We start from the raw sequence: 23,460 nt of genomic DNA, 5'->3' as shown, positions 1-23,460 counted from the left end.
GGAGCCAGAGGGGTCAAGGATACCACAAGGAGATAAATAAACTAACCACAGAGAATAAACTAACCTGGCACATGGGGGCTCACAGAGACTGAAACACCAACCAAAGAGCATGCGTGGGCTAGACTTAGACCCCCTTCATGTATGTAGCAGATGTGCAGCTTGGTCTTCACTCCAAACAATTGGCACAAGGGCTGTCTGTTGTCTGCCTTTGGATCCCTTTCCCCTAGCTGAGCTGCCTTGTCTGGCCTCAGTGGGAGAGGATGTACTTAGTCCTACTGTGACTTTATGTGCCAGGGTGGATGGTACCCCTTGGGGGCCATCCCTTTCCTGAGAAAAAGGTGAGGGGGAAATGGGGGGAGGGAGGTGTGAGGATAGGCCTGGGTGGAGAGTAGGGAGGGGGCTAGGATCAGGCTGTAAAGTAACTAACTAAATAAATGAAAAAATAAAAAAGAATTGTGTTCTTCTGTTCCTTCCAAAATAGCTCTACTATTGGGGACTGGAGTGATGGCTCAGGTGGTAAAGTGTTTGCTACAGCCAGTCTAGTGAACTCCAGGTTCAGTGACAGACCCGGACTCAAAGCTAAGATGAGGAAGTGATTGAGGAAGACACTAGATTCAGACCTCTGGCCTCTGTGCACGCATAAAGCTACACCAACACATGCACACACCTCACCCAAACACCTACGCACCTCTCCCACCCGAAGCTACACACAAGTGCGCGAGCGCATGCACACACACTTACCTGCCCATACATGTAGCCACTCACACATCCATACACATGCAAACACACACTCACACACTCATACATACATACACACCCACACACTTGCATGGTTCCTCTTTTAAATCTTAATAATTTCTTATGCATTTTCTCTTGTAACTTTTGGGCTTTTAAGATTTAGAAAGGTCTTTCAGTTTGTTCTATTTCTATTTGACTTTCATCACACTATTTTTTTAAACACTGGCTGGTGGAATATTAAAATTTCATTGTAATTACTTTGCCCTTCACCCTTTGACTACAAAGCTTATTTTCTCCTATTGGTTTTTATTTCTCCGGTGTCACTTTGCATGTTTTCAAAGTGGCAGATGCTGCGGACCAACCCTTTGAAGTGAGCTTTTGTGTGTGTCCCTGCTTCTCCTCTGAGGACTCTTTGTGGATTTGTAGACCTCTGTTGAAGGTCTGTTGAAAGACAGCAGAAAGTGCAGACCATCAAGCAGCCGCCTGTATTCATCTTCTACTCTTGTTTTGTCATGAAGACTGAGGTTTAAATAGCTCAGCCTGGTACAGAGGGACCTGTATTCCAAACTTCTCAGAGGCTTTGGGAGATGCTGAGGCACTGGAGTTCCAGGCCAGCCTGGTTCTCACAGTGAGGCTCAGAGTCTACATCAAAACCCAAGCCAGACGACTCTCATTTACTAACTCTACACTGGTTCACAGGGGGTGGGAGGGCTGACTGAGTTCTCACATTCGCTGAAAGACCAAAAGGCCAAGCTTTCATGGCTGGGTCCTCCCATTCCAGTGGTTGGTTGGACTCAGTTCCTGGTGGTTGTAAGAATGAGGCTCCTGTTTCCTTTTAGTTTGCCTTCAAAGGCCTCTTTTTACGTTGACCCTTCGTCTCCAAAGATATCAGCAAATCCTCTCATGCTGAGACTCTCTTTCTGGGTAGAAGGCAAGCCCTCCCTGTTGATACACGGTCCATACGGTGTGTAGTCCGTCCATGCAGTGTACACTTTGGTGTCTTTAATGACTCCCAAATCTGTAACTGTAACCACAGTCTGGTCTTAGAACATTTTTATCACCTCTCCCAAGACTCCAGGTTTCTGTTCTTAGGCAAATGTCACTCTCTCATTACAAGCATGGGATTGGTCGTGCATTTTAACAGAAGAGTTTGTATTGCTATTTTCAGGAGATCACATCTTGGTGATACCTATTGGAATAGTCACAGGGGAAACACTGAGATATCTTGGATACCTTAAAATGGTCCATCAAGAAGGAAATCGTGAGCTATAAACATCTTCATAGCTGTCGGAGCTAGCTGAGGAGAGCAGAAGCCTCTGCTGTGCCGATCAGCATAATTTGTACTTACTTGAAAGCCCTCTGCACACATGTCCCCTGCTCTGGCTCCAGTCTAAAAATAGATTAAGGTTTTAGAGTTGGAAGAAGTCTTTCTTGGACAGAAGTGCATGTTCAATGATGAAGTCAGCATCCAGCATGAGGTGCTGCCGTCTGACCCCCATGAGCTGGGCTATGCCATTTGTTCTGGCTCCTTTACAAGCTGAGGGGGTAGAGGTGATCAGCCACACATGAACACACTACAGGAGAAGAAATGTTAGTTCAAAGCGCTGTGTGGGGTGGAGAGTCTGCTCTAGGATCTCTTTTGGGGAGGTGGTCCCAGGAAATGCTAGTGAAGAACGGAGAAGATGGGGAGGAAGGGAATCCAATAGCACTGTTTTCCCCAGCCAATGTCTCTGGACTCTTAGCAGCTCGGAACTCTGGGCAGCATCAAGAAACATCCTTGGACACACACCAGCGTGTTTACATACCATTCCCTGACAGTGTGTGGCTCCCTGAAGGCTTCAGTTTTCTAGCAGAAAGCCTCTAGAAGAACCGAAGCCCATGCTAGGGTCAGAGTTGGATGGGCTTCATGGCAATGGTAAGTCCAAGGCTATACTGGAAGGCGGGTTTAATCTGTCTTTAATGCATTTGTCACTACCTTGTTCTGTAATTAACCTTGGATGCCATTTAAGCATTCAGCAGAAGTTCACCTCTTCTCCAGGAAATGGAATATTGAGTGGCCCCATTAGCCACTTATTTCAGCTGCACCTTTGCCTTTCAGGCCAGTCCACCAATCCTCAGACCAACAATCTAGAAAATGAAAGAAAACTAAGATGCAGCCATCCATCCCAGGCATCTACAACAGGGAGCAGAAGGGAGTCCTGTTTCCTAGTGCCAGTTGGAGTAGTTACTTCTGACGAAGCTCCTGGCTTCCGCCTGGGAAATCGGATCCCCCTTCACCAGCCCAGGAAAACAATCAGGTAAACTTGTCAGGTACTTGGGTATCCAAATGATGAGCCGGGGCCACTGGTATGCAGGCAAACATTCAACAACGGTTTGAGAATTGTTTCCCTCAGTGAGGGCTTCAAACAGTCTTGACTGTTTTGCACTTGCTGACTGAGTTTGGGGTTTAGATATTTGCATCATGCTTATTTCTAGCTGCCAATGGCTGAACACCTGGCTTGCAAAATCCCTGGCAGTATTTTGGTTATCATTGTTGTAACTGACTCTTGTGAGCAGTGGCAAGCTGGCTCCAGCTCATTCCAGCCACGTAGACCATTTCTTTCCGAGACTCTTGGGGTTCAGGGCCATCTCTATATAGCCTGGCCAGCAGCTTCAGTGGCACAACAGTGCCACCTTAGGGGAACCAAAGAATGCGCCTCATCATGTCCTGTACAAACTATAGCCACAGATCGTGGTCAGCTCCAAACAGCAAGGTAGCAAGAATGGTGACGATTTGAAAGATGGCTGGCATTAACCAGCAAGGTGAGGCTGGCAAGCTCCCAAGCACACTGACAGCCTTGTGTCAGTCTACTAGACAGCTTGAACTGTTGAGCATTTATGGCTGGCATTGAGGAGTCCCTACCCTCAGTCTTGATCAGCCCATTGTGGTGGATGAAATTAAACTTTTCTTTGTTGGAGATGATGTCCCCTTCATGCAGCCATCACACAGCTAGGAGATGTGCTGGTCAGTTTTTGTCAACTTAACTCAAAAGAGAGTCATCCGTAAAGAGGAAATCCCAACTGAGGGATTGACTCCATTACACTGGCATGTGGGCATGTCTGTGGGGCATTTTCTTGATTAATGATTGATGTGGAAGGGTCCAGCCCACTGTGGGCTGTGCCACCCCTAGGCTGGTGGTTCTGGGTTCTGTAAAAAGCAGACTGAGCAAGCCAACAAACAGCATTATTCCATGGCCTCTGCTTCTGTTCGTTTCTGCCCTGACTATCCTCACTGATGGACCGTGATGTGAAAAATCTAAGCCAGATAATAAATCCTTCTCTCCCCAAATTGCTTTTGGTCAGAAAAGAAGCAAATTAATACAGGAGATAATAAAAGTACTCCAAATTGGGATAATTTGGGAAACTGTAAAGAGCCCTTATAGCAATTTAAATTATTGTAACAGGCCCCCAGACCTTGGCAACCCCCTAGATCCTAGCACAATCGCCACCATGATAAAAGCCCATTCATGCCTGGGAACCTAGCATATAGGCATCAATGCCTGACAAAGGAGAAGTCAATGGTCCTAGGATGCAGCTGGGAAAATCCCTAAATGTTTTTTGGCTTCTGTTTTTCTGCTTCTTGCTAACATTTATTGCTAGCTGTGTCAACCAGGATATAGTTTTTATTTATTTAAAATTTGTATGTGGGTGTTTTGACTACCTGTATGTCTGTGTGCATGTAGTACTTCTGGAGGCTGGAAGAGAGCATCAGATCCTCTGGGTCTGGAGTTACAGATGCTTGTGAGGTGCTATAAGGGTGCTGGGAATCAAATCTGGGCCATCTCTCTAATCCTTGTAAATATTTTCTTGCTGTGTGTATTTGTGTTCAGGTGTGTGTGTGTGTGTGTGTGTGTGTGTGTGTGTGTGTGTGTGTGAAGTCCAAAGGATAAATTAAGATATTGTTTCTTGGGGGTCTTTCATCTTTTTATTTCTTCCTTTTGAGGTAGGGTTTCTCGCAGCTGTCACCAAGTAGGTTAGGCTGGCTGGCCAGCAAGCTCCAAGGACCTGCCTGTCTCTACCTCCCAGAGCTGAGTATGGTGTTAACTATTTTGAGTGTGGTAGTTCCTGGCTGGAGAACGGTGCTGGCTGATAAAACCACTTCCTCCTTAGCTTTCCACTACAGGGTGGAGACATGGACATTTTACTAGCAGGTTCCTTCTCTGGGAATAGCCAAGTCATTCTGTTCATTTTTTGCTTGTGAGCTCATATCTCAGAGCCTACAGGCTGGAACAAAGAGCTTACAGTAAAAATGAAGTTCTCACATATCTTATTAAATTCTTGGATATGGCATCTGTAATGTTGATATCAAATAACACACAGATAAAAGATGGTGTGTGTAAATGCAGCCTGGGGGATATTGCTTAAATTGGTCTTTTTTTTTTCCTGTTGATTTCTAACATATGACACTCCTTTGAAAACACCTTGCATGTATATTCTGCCTCATCAATTTTTACAGTGTTGTTAACACATGAAACTTGTCATGGAGATTAAAACAATTAAAAATCTTCTCTTAAAGCCTCTCTGACTCATCCTGAAACATCCCTATATTGAGAGAATATGGAGAGAGATAGAAAGAGTGCAAGTGTGTGTGTGAGAGAGAGATCTATGAAGCCAGAGATTAATTCAGGTGGCCAGGTCTTTAGGACAGACAAGGACATGGCTTTGAAAAAGCATAAAAGTAAGATTAAGAATTACCCTGGGGGCTGGAGAGATGGCTCAGAGGTTAAGAGCACTGGCTGCTCTCCCAGAGGTCCTGAGTTCAATTCCCAGCAACCACATGGTGGCTCACAACCATCTATAATGAGATCTGGTGCCCTCTTCTGATGTGAAGGCATATATGCAGATATTGTATACATAATAAATAAATAAATTAAAAAAAAATGAATTACCCTGGGAGACAGGGGTGGTGCTGTACACCTGTGATCCCAGCACTCAGGAAGGCAGAGGCAGGTGGATCACTGTGAGTTCAAGGCCAGCCTGGTCTACAAAGTGAGTCTAAGACAGCTAAGGCTACACAAAGAAACCCTGTCTCAAAAAAAAAATTACCATGGGGTCATATCTGGTAGCTTATTCCTATAATCCTAGCACTTGGGAGGTGGAGACAGGAAGACCAAAAGTTCAAGGATAACCTCTGTGAAATAAAAAATAAAATAAAATAAAATAAAATAAAATAAAATAAAATGAAAGAGCCACTATTCTAAAAGGTCCCTCCAGTGAGATCCACCTAAAAGTCCACCTAAAAGTGGACTCCTAAAAGTCATCCAGGAAAGCAGGGAGAAGCTGAGGTCCCCTGAGCCAGACATGGTTTCATATTTGTAGAGCAGAGGCCCTTGTTGAGGCCTTGAAAGCATATCCACTTTTGGAGCACACCTACAGATGGCCATGGGTCAGCACATGGAGCAGCTGTGGCACAGATCTGGGCGCATGAACTGCATGGCCTGTGCAGTTGGAGAGTGTCAAAATTGTTCGGTGCACGGAACTCCTGGGTGTCTGTTTCCTTGAGGTTGTTCCCGTCAGGGCTGGGAACTCCTCACCTCCACATTAGAAACTTTGGACAGACTTCCCTTTGCACAGAACAGAAGTGAGCCTGGAACTGGGATGGGCTCATGTTGGGTGGAATGGGTGGAAGAGCCCATTCCCTGAAAGGTGTGACAGACGAGGGCATTGCTTGGCAGCTGTATTTAAACCTCAGTTTCCTGGTTGATCCGTACACTACAGAGAAATTTTCTAGTCAGAGAAGTTTAGGGGACTTGATCCTCTCTAAGCTATTCACAAGTCTGGGAAGGTGGCTTAGTCAGTAAAGTGTTAGCTTATAAGCATGAGGTTCGGAGTTTGATCTTTAGAACCCATGTTAAAAAGCTGGACACAGTGGCACAGGTTTGTAATCCCAGGGCTACAGAGGTGGAGGTTGAGCAGCAAGCCTACCCTGCTTGGAAAGTTCCAGGTCAGTAAGAGACCCTCTCTTAAAAAATAACGTGGTTGGCTCCTGAAGAAGGACACCCCAAGTTAACCTCTAGCCTCCACATGGACTCACATGTGTGCCCTTGTACATATGTACGTGCATGATGGGGGTTGGTCCGGTGCTATATAATCAGATGCTAAATACTGGCTTCCAAGATCTGATTGCTTTCCAGATGAGCACATTCTTCCTTACACTAAGAGATTTGTATAAACTTTGCTCACCAACATTCTCTGAGTGGTTAAATAAATTTGCTGACAGCCTATCACTGGGCAGAAGATATGTGGGTGGAGCTTTGGTTCCCAAGCTTGCAGTCAGATGGGACCACAAGGAGGAGAGAGAAAAGAAGAGGAAGTCAGAGAGAAGCAAGTCACCATGGGGCAATATGGACCATGAGCATGTGGCCATGAGGGCTGGCTGGATGGAACAGAAGCAGCCCAGGCAGGAACAATTATGGCAAGTAACTTGGGTTGTGTAGCTGGGAACTAGCACAACAGCTTAGAGGAATGATATCTGCCCAGCTATTGTGCCTTAAAGCTTTTGTAATTTTTAAAAGTCTCTGTCTCAATTATCTGGGAACTAGCTGAGGTAGAGAAGCCCTCTAGAGTCTAATATCCTTCCACACACCTGCGTGCGCATGTATGGGCTCTCTCTCACACAAACATAGCCATATGTATATAGTATATATAATACATGATACATAATATATATAGACAGATGAGAGCTAGGTATGAATGACTGGTGTGGACTACGGCTTGGGAAGACAGGATGTGAGAGGAAGGAAAGAGGAGTTCTTGCCACCTCGCACCCTCCTCTCCCGGTGCTTGTTCGGGTGTCTTCTCTTCCATTTCTCATTCCTCATTACACCCACTGTGGTAGTCTCATGTGACTCACCTGCTGGCTGCAGTGGGCTGGTCCTCAGCGGGTACCTGACTCCGTGTAGCCACTGTGCTGTGTAGCTTTCGGCTTTGGCGTTGACAGCAGGGGGTTGGCTCTATCCCGGTGCTCAAGATTTCATATAAAGTCCCAGAGCCCCCCATGTGAACTAAGGAAGCAAACTCAGAGATTACAACAAATAACAAATCCCTGAGTTTAGAGAGGGGAGCGGGGAATGTGTCCCTGAAATTACTTGGAAGTTAAGATGGCTCCTGACTGCTGAGTCCCTGAGATACCGCAAGATTTTTTAAATTCACATCCTTTTTTTTTTTTTTCTTTTGAGATCTTCATTTGAAAGTCTCTATTTCATTCTTAGCTTTTTGTATTGTGAGAGGTGTTGGAGAGAGACAGGCAGTGGGTGAGTCTCTGTGACTTGAAACCCAAAGGTCTCAGAGTTGAAACTTGTAATGATAGAAGTCTGAGTGTGTCCAGGCAGCATACATAGGGCTAGGTTAAGTGGGGTAAATTTGTGGGGTCTTTGAATCACTGAGGGTGGGGCAAGAAGGCAAGGGACAGTTGTCCCTCTTGCATGGAACGATCAGGAGACTGAATCCTTAAGGAGGTAGGGTGTGTGACCTAGTGTTCCTGTTCTAAAGAGGACAGACAATTTCAGGACTGGGAATACAGACCGCCTTGGAGAAAAATGGAATGTACAGTTAGCATCCAGCCACAGCCCCTAACTGCCACCCTATTGTGTCTTTTCTTTTACCCTCAGGTCTTACTGAATGAAACCCCAGAGACATCTGCAAGGGGCAGGTTGCAGGTCAGGATAGCCAGTTCATTGGTTCTGCTCTTCTGTTTTCACCCCCAGGGAGGCACCCGCAAATTGCAGCTGCAAAAATCAAGAGCTGGAAGAAAGCTCGAGACCACCTGGGATCCTCTGTCAAGTACTCTGGAGTGGGCTCCCCTTGTCTCACAGCCCCGGAGAAGGGCTACGGACCCCATTTTTCCTCGGAGAAGGTCTGTGGCTTTCACCAAGTAGTGCCTGAACTGGTCAGACCCGCCCTCCATCACACACTAGGGACAATGAAGTGGAGGCCAGGGAAGACAGTGCTGTGGGCAGCGACAGCAAAGCCTTCATGGCGCGCAAAAGCTGCCCGGGTCCAGGTTATTCTCACTCTGTGATCAGTCTTTAAAAATCCCACCAGCAGCTCCCCAAGAAGAAGAAGAAGGGTGGCAGCTGCAGTCATGTGCCCTTTTAACTGGGAATTAATGAATAAAAATGAGTTCTCCAGTTCCAGAACAGAAAAAGGTATTTAAAAATGTGTGATTATGACTTGGCTATTAAAAACAGCCCTCACCAGAATCCTCAAAGTTCCGTATAAATATTAACTCATTAATCTTCATAAGATATGGTCTTAAAAGATGAATTTTATTTTAAGTTGTGTGTGTTTGCGTGTTTATGTTGTGGGAGCATGTGTATGAGTAGAGGAGCCTGCAGAAATCAGAAGGGGCTTTGCACCCCCTGGAGCTAGAGTGACGGGTACTTGTGGGTCACCATGTGGGTGCTGGGAACTGAACTCTGGTCCTTTGCAAAGAAGCAAGTGCTCTTAACCATGGAGGCATCTCTCTGGCCCTCAAACAGATACAATATTTTTTTTTAAAAAAACTTGAGAATACCCTCTGTGACTTCTGACACAGGCTGAAGTCATCTGAGAGGACAGAACCGCAAATGAGACAATGCCTCCATAAGATCCGGCCATAGGCAAGCCTGTAGGGCATTTTCTTAATTAGTGATTAATATGGAATGGCCCAGACCATCGTGAGTGGTGCCATCCCTGGGCTGGTGGTCCTGGGTTCTAAAAAGGAGAAAAAGGCCGATCAAGGCATGAGGAGTTCCTGCCCTCACCGAATTTGAGGATGAACTGTTATATGGAAGTGTAAGCAGAATAAGCCCTTTCCTCCCCAAGTTCTTTTGGTCATGGTGTTTCATCACACAACAGAAACCCTGCCTAAGACACACTCCTGTGTTTAAAGCATCTTAAGAGTCAAAATTCTAGGCAAATCAAAGTACCTAGAAAAGAGTCAGAAATCTCAGAGGAATTGCTCCGTCACAGGACTGAGGTTGTAATGGTGAGGGCCTTCTCCTTGGGACACCATTCACCAGAGTGTATATAAGCTCTCCAGAGAGGTGGGAGGTGAAAAGGTGTAGTTATGGGGTCCTAGTGATTATTAGTATTATTTAGGTGTGCAGGGGTGTGTGTGTGTGTGTGCGTGTGTGCGCGCGCATATGTGCTTGCATGCGTGCTTGCGTGTGTTTGTAAATGTTTGTGGTGTGTGTGTGTGTGTGCACTCCAATTGCTCACCAATTGGCTAGACTGACTGACTATATTATATGGCTAATATCCAGTTAAAATGAGTGTATACCATGTGTGTCTTTCTGTTTCTAGGTTACCTCACGAAGGATGATCTCTTCTAGTTCTGTCTAATTACCTGCAAATTTCATGATTTCCTTGTTTTTAATAGCTGAGCAGTATTCCATTGTGTTAATGTGCCACGATTTCTGAATCCATTTCTCTGTTGAGGGACATCTAGGCTGTGTCCAGATTCTGGCTATTACAAACAAAGCTGCTATGAATACAGCTGAGGAAATGTCCTTGTTGAATAGTGGGGCATCTTTTGGGCATATGCCCAGGAGTGGTACCCTAGGGAGGACGCTTAAATCTTATTCAGAATGGCAAAGAGGATAGACAGCAGAAGCAGTGGAAGAGAGGAAACAGGATGAGCCTACTATAGAGGGTCCTCTGAAAGGCTGCACCCAGCAGGGGATTGAAGCAGATGCTGAGACTCACAGCCAAACTTTGGGCAGAGGGCAGGGAATCTTATGAAAGAAGAGGGGGGATAGAAGGACACAGAGGGGACTGGAGCTCCACAAGGGGACCAGCAAAACTAAAATATCTGGGCCCAGGGGGTCCTGAAGGGACTGATGCACAAACGGAGGACCATGCATGGAGAGGACCTAGGCCCTCTGCTCAGATATGGCCAATTGGCAGCTCAGTCTCCATGTGGGTTCCTGAGTAAGGGGAACAGGGGCTGCCTCTGTCATGAACTCAATTGCCTGCTCTTTGATCATTTCCTGCTGGCAATGTGGTCTTGCTAGGCCACAGAGGAAGAGGATCCAAGCAGTCCTGATGGGACTTGATAAGCTATGGGCAGATGGCAAAGGAGGAGAACTCCCCCTTTCAGTGGAATGGAGGACGGGGATGGGGAAAGAGGGAGGGAGAGTGGAACTGGGAGTGGTTGAGAGAGGGGCCTTCAGTTGGAATATATAATAAATAAATTGTAAAAAAGTTGTTTTTAAATTTAAAAAGAAAAAAAAAAGGAATCGGAATGAAGGTCTTCACACTTGCATAGAAATGCACAAATAAAGGCCCTTGTCAAGAAGCTTGATGACCTGAGGTTGATGACGCCAGGGACCCATGTGGTGGAAGGAGAGAACTGACTCTAGCAGGTTGACCTTTGACCTCTACTTGCAGACCATGGCACAAGTACAGAGACACAGCCACACAGGCACACCCATACGCACATGCACTAAAAGAAATTCAACAAAAATAGAAACTGACCACTGTAGACGAGAATTTTTAAGTTTAAAGGTGTTACCTGAATAGGTGGAAATGATAAATTAAGAATATTATATAAAAATCACAAGGTGAACAAGCAGACTGGGTAAATAGAGTTTCAACAAATGCATCCCTGTGTGACTCCAGAGCTGTGGGTAATGTTTTCTGTTTTCTCCAGCGTGGTTGCACAACTCTTCCGAGAAGATTATGTTTTCGTTTTAAAGAGAAAGGAAGGCTTTGCCCGGAGGCTCCCTTTCTGCAAGTTGCCTGCTCACTGCACTGGTTATTTGCAATTTCTAAAAGTTTCTTAGTTTGATACAACCACATTAGTCTATTTTGGGTTTGTTTCTTACACTTCAGGGGCCTGGAACAACAAATTTGAGTGATTAAATAAGAATTAATAATTCATTAAGAAAGGAAGATGAACACAGCATTTAAAATGTTTGTTCTATTGATTAATTTTTGCATCTATTCAATGTACCATGTCCCGTGACATATTCATATTGTACTTTGAGCACACCTCTCTCGCCTCCTCCCTTCTTTCCTCTCCCCCTCCATCGGTCACCTTTGTTCCCCTGGAAAGTGGAACTCCTACTTCCAGAACAGATTTTGGGGGCCGGTGAGATGGCTCAGTATGCGAAGGCACTCACCTTCAAGTCTGAGCGCCCGAGTTTCATCCCTGGGACCCAGAGTGGGGGTGGAAGAACTCAGCTGTCACAAACATATTCCTAACCAGGAACAGGGAACTGGAGTCTTCAGAGCCTTGTGGCTAAGGCAGATGGTAATCGGGACAGATGAAACAGCAGAGCCCTTGTCCTCTCCCCGGCTCCTCCCCACACGCCCAGGCTGCTGCTTCTGAGACACAAAGGACTGTGTGAAACCTGCAACCTCTTTCTCTCATTCTCTCTCTGCTGCCAATCTGTGATCCTAGTCATAACGACTGAGGAAATTATTCCTCCAGGGAGCATGGTTAATTGAATTCCCTACCAGGCTGCCATCCAGGAACTAGGGCACGCAGAGCCGGGATTAGCCGTGGGGACGCTCACAGGTTTATGGAATCGGTATGAATTAGTCAGCTCCGGTAGAAGGTCATCACTCTTCTAAGCAATATTCAGGAAGGACATCAGAGGTGGCAAGATTTACCAAGCAGGGCCCACCCCAGGTCATGCTCCATCTGAACAGTGACAGGGAGCATCTGACGTGATAAGAACAAAACAAACAAATGGACCAAAAAACACTGCAAGTCACAGGAGACCCTGCGTGTGCAAGAGCTGCAGCCGTGACTGGAGGTCTAGAGTTGCGTGCTGTCGAAGAGGCAGGGTGTCCGTACTGACGAATCCTAACCCCATATCTGAGGGTGGACCTGTTTGGCACTGCTCCTACAGCACGGCCCACTGCCTTGCAGCAGAACCATGGCTGTCTTTTCCCATGTCAACCTGCCACCAGGCTGTTTGTAAAAGTGGTCAAGCATTTCCTCTAGCCTGGGAGCTGTGGCTAATACACTCCTACTGCTCCCAAGATGGCACCAGGCACTGTATTTCACACCCTGATGGCGATGGACAGAGAAACAGAACACTCATAGAAAAGGGGACACTTGTGTCTGATCAGCCGTAGACTGCTTCAGCCCAGCTCTGGTTCTGCAATGGAAGAGCCTTTTGGTCTGGCGGCTGCTCTCTCTGACACCCTTGGGCTCATGGGCTGGGCAGAATTCCTGTTCCATCCCTGTCATAGAGTTGGTTTCTTCTCATTATTTCCTTTGATGCTCACACAGTCTCAGGGTTGGCCAGTGGGTGGCTTGGCCCTTGGATGCCCTGTCTCCTTTGACATGTCCCAACATTTCTCCTTTGCTCTGAGCGGAAGCCTCTCCAGGCTTATATGCAGTTTCCCAGCTGCATCTCTGGAGGCCAGACACTGCCTGAAGTCCTGGTCTTCAGAGTGAGTGATGGTGTTTAGAAAGGACCACCCAGCATCCTTAGTTTCAGTCCCTCCCAGGAGACAAAGCAAAAGAAAGCATCTATCTGTCACCTGGCTTCTATCTATTTCCTGTCATATTTCAAACTACCACTTGTCTATTGTCCACCAATCTAACTACCACTTATCAATATAAGATATCTATCATTATATTCCTATCCTTTCTCTATCATCTGTTATCTATCTAGCTATCATCTATCATTTATTTCTATCTCCACCTATTATCTCCACCTATCTCTGTTCTCTATCTTCTATCTTTATCTGGATATCTATCTATCTATCTATCTATCTATCTATCTATCTATCTATCTATCTATTTATCTATCTATCATATATCACTATCATTTAACTTCTTTTTATTGTATCTATCAATCATTTGTCAGTCTGTTTGTTGACCTATTATCTATCCTCTTTCACTTATCAATATCATTTATCTATTTTCTGTCATCTATGTTCTGTTTTTACCTATCATCTATCTATTCATCATCCATCTGATCTATTATCTATTTATCTGTTCATCTTAAAACCGTATCACCATAAGTCATGTTACTGCAGTATGACAATTTTTGCAGAGGACCAGGATTCAGTTTCCAGTACTCTTGTCATGTGGTTCACAACCACTGATAACTCCATCTCCAGGGCCTCTGAGGGCATCTGCACACATGGCATACATTTACGCACACGCGCACACGCACACACGCACACACGCATGCATGCACGCACACACACACACGCACACACACGCACGTACCTTTAAAAACTGCAGTTTGAAGCAGGTTTTACTCATGTTCTGTATAATTTTGCAGTTTTCATGCATTTCCCTCCTGTTGCCTCATGGGATTCCTCACTTCTCTCCTCCTGTCAGCCTCGAGGTTTTTCCTCATTGGTGTGGCATAGAGCTGCCAACAGCTCTTCCCTCAGCACTGCAGTCTCACAGGTTTGTGTCTTCTCCCCAAACAGTAAATGTCACCCCGTCCTGGGCACTCAGATTACAGGCTGCCTCCTTAATGCTCTGACTTTCCAACCGAACGTTACTGTTTCCCCCAAATATGTGGCTTCTTTCTTTCCCCCACCTGCACAGACTGCATGAAACAACCTTTTATTCACCAGGAATCTCTCCCAGGTCCTAGTGTCAAAGTGTACATTGGCTATTTTCTCTTGAATTGTATTCACTGGTACTTGCACAACCGCACAGACGAATGGAAGGACTGTGGACACGTGTGCGCATTCAGTGCTTCAAGCCCATAAGCACACGGTGTTTTCTGTTTTCTCAGATATCTACAAGGCTTCAATATTCTGCATCGCTGAATTTAGAAGCAATCAAGGATCTTCCCATGTGGTGCGTCCAATGTCTGGTCATTCTGTGTGTCTGTCTCTGCTAAGAAAAGTTTTAAAAAACTGGGAAGTAAATTTTGATTTCTCTAGCAACTCTATCAAGGCATACTTATAAGAAACACTTACTATCTAGCAGGGAGAGTTTTGATAAAAAAAAAAAAAAACAGACATACCTTTACCTCCTCTTTTAAGAGTTAATCCAGATGGGCCTGTCAAGCACCTGGCCAGAAAAATGGCTCCCAGGAGTCTGTCTTCAAGCTTGCCTAAACTGGTCTCTCTGGCTACTGACAGCTCTTATTCTGCACACCTCCTATGAATCGATTGGAGATCACAAGGCTTGGACAGGTGAGGCGAAGCTAGAGCAAGGCCCTGGTAGCAAGCCTGTTAGAGATTTTCTGCTTTCTGTGTTTACGCAGCTGGTTTTGTAGCTTGAATCTTCCATAGGAACATCAGCACAAACCTTTCATCAGTAAAGGTTCGTCTCGTCTGTGAAAGTGTGTGCACAAGTATACATGCATGCGTGCCTGTGAGTGCTCGGAGGCCAGAGGGGCCCCGTGGCCCCTTGGAGCCGGAGTTACAGGAGTTCGTGAGAGGCCTGGCTTGTGTGGGTGCCTCTGAACCCGAGTCTTGAGGACTACACAGAAAACACTCTTAACCTCCTCACCTCCTCTCCAGCTCCTGGTGTCATTTCTAACTCCATAAAATGACTTGTTGATATTTTATCAGAATTTATCAAATTTACAAATTCACTTAGATAGAACTAAAGTATCTGAAACTCATTGCATGCCTCCTCAGACACCCCTGGACCGCTGTGTTGGATTGGCCTTTTGGAAACAGATATAGAGATGATTCTATGGTTTGGGATGGGTCAAAAAGGAGGGTACTGACGTAATATGCTTTGTCAGAATATAAGGCCACTGACAAACAACAGGTTCACAAATCAGAAGTTAGACCTTTGTGCGTGAAGTTAGATAGAACATTAGTGAAAAACCACAAAAGGCTAAGCAGAATTGCTCCTGAGCAAGAGGGAAGAGAAAGGAATGCCAAGAGAATTTGTGGGTTTTCTTTGCCACTCTTTTGGAAGCTTCTGATTCACTTAAACCCAGAAGCAAGTTATTTTGTTTGACAATATACCAGTTAAAAACATAAATTTCTTCACAGATTAAAAAGGGCTATGAATCATCCCATAAAAGCCCCTTGAGGGTTTGATGATAGTGCTTCAGGATGAGGTCTAAAGCTGTAAGGAAAGCACTGACATCATATAGAAAAAAGGTGATAGGATGGTTGATTGAAAGCAGGTGGCCACACCAAGAATAAAATTAACTCCATGAATCAATATCCCAAAGTGGGGGCAGGGTGTGGCAGCTGTCTTCTTAATTACATCCTTGTCCATCCAAGACCACAGAGGTGTCATCCGTCCTGCGCAAAGAAGTCCTTCCCAGTACCCAAAGTCCTTCTGTGTAACCAGCATCCTTTATTTGCTAGGAGACAAGTCAGTGGATAAAAAGCACAGCTGTTCACACATATGCCTGGCTCACTGTGTTTTGCTTGCTATTTATTTGTTTGTTTGTTTACTGAAGCCAAAAGATTATTTTGGTGGTGAGTAGTTATGGCCTCAGAGCAGTAACTTGAAGTCAAGCAATGTCAGTGTTCTCAGCAGCTGCAGCTGGCACTGTGGAAACTGGATGCTCTCAGCTGGGGTGGTGACAATCAAGGAAGCTCAGATGTCATTCTGAATGACCTCCTAATGACCATCTTCTTTCACAGAGGTGTCAGTCTTTTTACAGTTTGCTCCGGGAAAAACCAGAGTGAGTGGAGGGTACTGATTAATCCAACATACCCATTTACACAGTCCTGAGATGCCCACTGGATTTCACTTTCAGCTCAGCATCATTCTCTGTGCACTGACCTCCTGGAGAGAGAAAAAGGCTCAGCTTTGGTCTGTGACAGGCAGAGCAATGCTGCCCCCAAATTCCCACCAGTCCTTCGGGACTTGTAGCTGTAAGATCTGACACAGCAAAAGGGACTTTGCAGAGCTGATTAAACGAGGGTTTTAAATGGAGGGCTTATCCTGGATTATCCAGGGAGCCCAGACTAATCACGTGAATCTTTAAAAGTGGGAGAGGATACAAATGAGGCCAGGACAATGAACACGTTTCAGAACCCTGGGGCTGAGACATAGAAGCTATGAGCCAGGACTGGGAGAGGCTTCTAGGTCCTTAAGTCAGCCTACACTGATAGCCAGCAAGAGAAAAAAAATTAAAAGATTTTAGTCTTCCACAACAGGCAACTGAGTCCTGACGACAGCTGGACTCTGCAAGGAAATCCTGCTAGGATCCTCAGAGAAGAACGCAGATGGAGGACCTGGATTTTAGTTTAGCGAGGTCAGTCTTCCGTCTTCGAAGTGAGATGGTGCTTTGAACTATAGACCTGTAGATGGAGCCCACGGTGCCTCATAAACGATGAATTCAATCTCCTCCTGATGAAGATAAGAAAGTGGCGAGCGATGGGCCCACGCTTGCTGGTCGGCACAGTTCCAAGGCTCTAGTGAAGTGGTGCCTGCAGGTGGGCTGCCTTGATGGAGAGACTCAGGTGAGGGCAGGGCAAAACAAAGCCAGCGACTTTTAGAAGTGGACGAACATTGGGCATGATGGTGCATGTGATCCCAGCGATTGGGAGGTAGAGGCAGAAGGTTCAGGAGTTCAGCATCATCGTTGGCTAGATCATGAGTTCAAGGTTAGCATGGGTCACACAAGATTCTGTCTTAATGACTTAGTTTCATTTCTGGTGTGTGTGTGTGTGTGTGGTGTGTGTGTGTGATAAGAAATACCCTGACAATAGGGTTTGTTTGGCTTCCAGCTCCGGGTTAGAGTCCGTCACTGTGGAGATGACAACAGGAACTTGAAGCAGTGAGTCATGTTACATTCACAGCCAAGAGCAAAAAGCAGTGGTTTAAAGCAAGCTGGCACCCAGCTCCTGCTCTTCTTTTTGTTCAGTCGGGTGTGCTGGAGATGGTGCCCCCTCTGTCATGTATGTGCTCCAACCCCAGTGAGCTCTATTGAGGAAAACCCCAAGCCGGTGTGGTGGCACACCTTTAATTCCAGCACTTAGGAGGCAGAGGCAGGTGGAGCTCTGTGAGTTCTAGGCTAGCCTGGTCTACAAAGTGAGTCCAGAATAGCCAGGGCTAAACCCTGGAAAGAAACCCTGTCTCAAAAAACGAAACAAATCCCTCACTGGTAGGCCCATGGGCAACCTAATCAAGATATTCCTCATTTTGACTTCTTTTTTAGATGACTCTTATTGTGTCAAGTTAATTACTAAAAGCAATCATCGCAACAAGGACAAAGACATAAGCAGAAAATTTGTCTTAAAATATAAAATACAGTGGGTTGGGGACAAGTCAGTCATTCAAATACCTCCTGCTGCATAGCATGAAGACTTGAGTTCAAATCACCAGCACCCACATAAAAGCAGGGTGTGATGGTGGTACAATCTGTAACCTTAGTATTGAGGGGCCAGAACTAGCTGCTAGCCAGGTTAATCAGCCTGTGACCTCTGGATTAGTGATAGACCCTGCCTCAAAAAATAAGGAGGAGAGAGGCTGGAGAGATGGCTCAGTGCTTAAGAGCACTTGCTCTTCTTTTCACAGGGCCCAATTCTGATCCTCAGCTCCCACGTGGTGGCTCACAACTGCCTGTAACTCCAGTTCCAGGGAGTTTGATACCGTCTTCTGACCTCTGTGGGTACTGGAGGGTTTAAGAGAGAGACGTGTGTTGCAGCTAATAAAGATGGAAGGGGCAGAGCCTTCTGAGACCTTTGGCATTGGATCCAGAGTCACAGGAATTGGGGTTTACTCTGCTGGGTTTTGGTCTTGCTTTGGTCCAGTATGTCCTCAGTGTGGCCGAATCCCCCCCTTTTGGAATGGTACTGGTATAATCTGTGCGACTGAGTGTTGGAAGTGTTCGAGTCACCTTTTGATTCTACAATTAAGAGCTCGCCACAGAAGAGACTTGAACTTTGGATGTTTAAGTAGTGTTGAGACTGTGATAGACTACTGGGACTCTTAAAGTTGAACTAAATGCATTTTGCATTATGATACAGCTCCAAGCCTATGGGGGCCTGGGAGTGGATGTATTCATATATTCAAATGCCTGATCTTCAGTTGGTGGAACCGTTCGAAAGGATTAGGAGGTATGGTCTGGTTGTAGGAGATGCATCTCTGGGGGGCAGAATCTGAGGTTTAAAAAGCCCATGCCATTCCCAGTTAGCTTCCTCTTTCTGCCTCGTGCCTGTGGATCACACGCGAGCTCTCAGCTACTGCTCCTGCGCTGTGCGAGCCTGCCTGCCTGCAGTCACGCTCCCTGCCAGGATGGTCATGGACTCTAATCCTCTGGAACTGTGAGTTCCAATTAAATGCTTCCTTTTATAAGTCGCCTTCATCACGGTGTTTTATCACAGCAGTAGAGGAGAAGCTAAGATAGCGCCTTTGCCTAGAGAGGGGTCAACCTTCTTCGTGCAATGTACGTATTTCTAAAAAAAGTATGGCTTTCCAAAGACATTTTATAGATTAAAACACTGTGATTTTCACAAATGTTCCTCATTAAAAGCAGCCTGAAACTGAATCCCTAAAACTAACTTGCTTTCAACAATAAAATACCATCTTAAAAAGTAATTTTTTTTAAGTAGGTATTGAAAGCAAGACAAGGTTGAATTTGAGCATGAAAACTTGGCTCTGAAGGAAGGTTCCTGTATTAGTCAGGGTTCTCTAGAGGAACAGAGATGGTTATGTATATACATATATGTACACACACACACACACACGGTTAAAACCATCCTAATGGTTTGAAAAAAAGATTGAATGGTTACCTCATGACTATGATTTTGCTACTGTTATCAATCATAATGTAAACATCTTGTATGCAGGGTGTCTGCTATGCTACCCCCGTGAAAGGCTCATTCAACCCCCGAAGGAGTCACAACCCATAGGTCAAGACCTGCTGGTTTACAGGCTGTGGTTCAGCCAGTACAACAATGGTTGTCTACCAAAGGAAGGTGCAAGAATACAATAGCAGTTCAGTCCATGAAGATGGATGTCTCAGCTGATCGTCAGTAAACACTGGGAGGTAGGGTCGAATGCCAGTGAAGAAATGGACTTGCTAGCAAGATTAAGAGCAAGAGCAAGCAGGCAAAGAGAGAGACAACATCCTTCTTTCACGTCCTTTGCACAGGCTGCCAGCAGACTATGTGGCTGAGATTAGAGGTAGATCTTCTGACCACAAAGGATCTGGATTAAAGGTGTATCTTCCCACTTCAAATGATTTAATTGAGAAAAAAGTTCTTTAGAGGCGTGCCCAGCCATGTGGGTTTTAGTTAATTCCAGATGTAGTCTAGTCGACAACCAAGACTAGACATCACTGACTGTGCTGTTTTTGTTTTTGTTTTTTTCCTTTTCAACTTGACACACACCAGGGTCGTCTAGGAAAAGGAACCTCAATTGAGAACATGCCTCCATCAGATTGGTTTGTAGGCTCGTCTGGTAGGGCATTTTCTTGATTCATATTTATGCGGCAGGACCCAGCCTGGGTAGTTTCACACCTGGACTGATAATTCTAGGATGAATAAAAAAGCAGACTGGGCAAGTCATGAGGAACAAGCCCATAAGCAGTGTTCTCCCATGCCCTCTGCATCAGCTCCTGCCTCCAGGCTCTTGCCCTGACTTTTCTTCATGGTGGACTCTAAGATGTAAGCTAAAATAAACCTGTTTGTTCCCCGAATGTTGCTTTTGGTTGTGGTGTTTATCACACTAGAAAGCAAATCAGGAGAGTGGTGAAAGCCACGGAAGTGAGTAGTGAAAGCTGAGTATTGACCGTGTGGTGGCATTTCCTAGTATTGACCTCCACCAGTCAGCCACGTTCTCATTGCTAAAGAGTTAGGCCAGTGTCCGTTAGGGTTCCTGTCGCTGTGATGAAACACCGTGACCAAAGCACACTTCCACATCACTGTTCATCATGGAAGGAGGTTAAGGCAGGAACCCAGAGGCAGGAGCCGATGCAGAGACCATGAAGGGGTGCTGCTTACTGGCTTGCTCCCTAGGGCTTGCTCAGCCTGCTTTCTTATAGAACCCATGTAGTGAATGCTTTGATTTATGATATGTAAACATGCTTTTGTTAAAATTCCAAGTTGGGGATTTTAGTTTGTCCACACCTGTTAAGTGTGGAGCGTGGTCTTTGCCAGGTGGAATTAGTTGAGTCCTGAGGACTTTGAGGGCTATAAATATGGCAGTCCAGAGGAAGAAGGCGCGGCTGCTCGGAGGAGGACTGCTTGCTGCTGGTTCGTCCTGCTGCTGCATTTGCCGTTTGCTGATTTGCTGGTTACCTGGCCTTCTGGATTTCTGGACAACTGATATTGGTCCCAAAAGAATCCTACGACCCTACGCAGTGGGAAGAAGCAGAGAACTCTGCCACCTGTTCGCATTAACCTTCTTTCCCTCCTACCCAGTGTCGGGGAGTTGGAAGGGAGGTAGAAGTGTTTAATAATCCTAAATAAAGTAGGTTTGGTTTAAAAAAATCCCGGTCAACAAACCCACCAGCAGCAGTGCAGGGATGGTACCACTCACAGTGGCCTGGATTCTCCCACATTAGTAACTAATACAGGCCTTACCGGATCGCCTACTTCAATCTGATGGAGGCATCGTCTCGACTGAGCCTTCCTCTTCTCAGATGGCTCTAGCTTGTGTCAAGCTGACAGAAAGCTAGCCAGGACAGTGAGTGACCTGAAATCTTTTTCACGTACAGAAGAAGACCTAGACATAACCTCTTGCCCTTTCCCATGCTTCCCCCCGAGTGTCCTTGTTAACCACACACATGGCTTCCTGCCTCATTGTCATTGTAGAATGGGCAAGAAGGGCGTGGCTATTTGTGGACAAGAAGAGTGTGTGAGAGAGTGGGAGCAACCCCGTGAAACTGTGAAGGGAGCTCTGGTCACTCTCCTCAGACAGGTGACGCCCTCCTGGGGGTGACTTTCTTAGTATGTTCTTGGTCTTTAGAATCTTCAGAATCTGAGGACCTCAGGGTCAGAAACCATCAATTTTGGGAAAGCCTTGTCCCTGGTTCACAGCAACTTCAAAAGAGGGTGGCACTTCGGGGCCCTTGGCTTTGCCGTAATGACCCATTAAGACCTAGAGACACATAGATGTTAAGATCTAGTTCTGAACAATGTACTTCCTTTGAAGGGTCTATTTTTTTTTTTTGAAGCCTTATGCTAGTACAAGAATGTATCAACCTTTGTGGATTTTGAATGTCTTGAGATCAGTAATTTACTTCTATAAATTTATTCTTTTGAATAAAAGAATGAAAGCTATTCTTTTTTATTCTTCCCTTTTGACTTACATTAGACTTGAGAATCAGCCTGAATTTTTTTACCATAAACATTTCTGGAATATGAACTGGGGTCCTAATGAGTCTATGAAAGAACTGGGGAAAATTGTTGCCTGGCAATATCAAGCCCTCAAACCCATAAGCAAGCCATAAATCCTGTGCATTTATTTAGGTTCCTTTGATTCCTCTGAACAATGTATAGCTTTAGTATGTAGCTCCCAAACATCTTTCATCTAATTTATCTGTTTCATGTGATTGTAAGTGGCATCTTAAATGTTTATATATCTTGATGCAGGCATGTAGTTGTGTCACAATACACAGTAAGGCGATACTAATCCTGCTTTTCTAAAATGGGCGACTTTAATCTCCTCTTTCATTCTCTCTACCCCCACTTCTCTTTAAGGCAGCCTTAAATGCTTTTGATAGTAGAGTTATAATATTGTGCCTCTACCTCCAGAGGGCTGGGATTATAGGTATAAGCCACTGACCCTGTCAACCAATAGATGGCTTCATGCATGCTAGGTAGGCACTACCAATTGAGCTACATTCTCAGCTATCTGTACCTGTCTGTCTATCTATCTATCTATCTATCTATCTATCTATCTATCTATCTATCTATCTATCTAACTGATTAGGACCTCCAGAATGGAAGTAATACGAATACACATTTCAGATTTTATCTTTAGTGTTAGGGAGAAAACTTCAGTCTTAGCATTTGGCCTGGCATGAATTGTGGGTTTCCATTGACCAGGTGATTGAAAAAGTTTCCTTATTGTACTGGCTTATTTCCTTCTATATATGGATTCCCTCTGCTGCAATTTAAAAACTTTACAATTGTGTACAGGAAAGTTATTCCAAATAGTTTTTGCCTAACTCCTTTAATGGTTATTGGGTTCTTGCATTATAGAATGAGTTCAAAAGTATTCCTTCTTTTTTCCAGTTTCTTGGGTAGGTTTGTTTAGAGCTAGAATTCTTTCCTTAAATGTTTGTTATATTTTACCAGTAAAGCCACGGGACCTACATATTTCCTTTGAGAGGAGATTTTACAACACAGATTCAATGTCTTGGATCTACATTGGGCTGTTTATGTTGTTTCTTCTTGAGTGAGTTTGTCTGCCTGTTGAGGGCTTTGCCACCCCATGTCTGCTTCTCCTCTTGGGGTATCCAGGCACTTTGCACACGAGGCTAGACTGGAGGGAGTGACGCTTAGCCGGGGCAGGTGAGTGCAAGGCAGAACTATGGTGGGTGGTGAGTGTGCAAGAAACAGCCTTCTTTGAATACAGCTTCAGTGAGACCGCTCATTCAACTGTGGGAAACAAGGGTTATTTAACCTTTGGGGAGGATGTAGGGGCTTTCGGGGTGAGCTCATCGGCTGGGGCCTGGATGCTGAGGAATGCCTTATTTTCTCAACGAGGGATTCCAGGTGCTTGCTGGATACGACCTTATAGGGAGAGAGGACGTTTAACCTGTAACGTGGCTGCCAGGCTACATGGCCACCTCAAGGGTAGCAGAAGCAGGTGGCATGAGGACATGTGCAGTGGGACAT

This window comes from Meriones unguiculatus, chromosome 15 (assembly GCF_030254825.1).
Source record: "Meriones unguiculatus strain TT.TT164.6M chromosome 15, Bangor_MerUng_6.1, whole genome shotgun sequence".
NCBI lineage: Eukaryota > Metazoa > Chordata > Mammalia > Rodentia > Muridae > Meriones > Meriones unguiculatus.
This window is presented reverse-complemented; position numbering follows the sequence as displayed.